This window comes from Halyomorpha halys, unplaced genomic scaffold (assembly GCF_000696795.3).
Source record: "Halyomorpha halys isolate HHAL.00 unplaced genomic scaffold, Hhal_1.1 Scaffold1120.1, whole genome shotgun sequence".
Classification (NCBI taxonomy): Eukaryota; Metazoa; Arthropoda; class Insecta; order Hemiptera; family Pentatomidae; genus Halyomorpha; species Halyomorpha halys.
Window position 1 is genome coordinate 106756 of NW_027105036.1, and position 328 is coordinate 107083.

Sequence of the window (328 nt, forward strand, 5' to 3'; positions counted from 1 at the left end):
CTACAGCCCTTGTAATCCCCTCTCCACCCACGTTATCTCTTTCCAACTATAGAGGCATTAGGGATGCCATATCGATATCGATGTTTTTCCCAAAACATCGATGTTTTTAAGACGATGTTTTCTAAACATCGATGTTTTACGTTTGTCCCAATTTTTCATTTTTTTTCCAAAAGTAACTAAATGAAAACAAAAAATTTACAGTATAAATAGATTCCTATCAACAATGTGGTCGGATAAAAAAGTACCTCCAACCTTCACGCTAACAACGTGATAAAGATAAATTACGACTAGAAAAAAATCGATGTTTTAAAATATCTATGCTCAATAT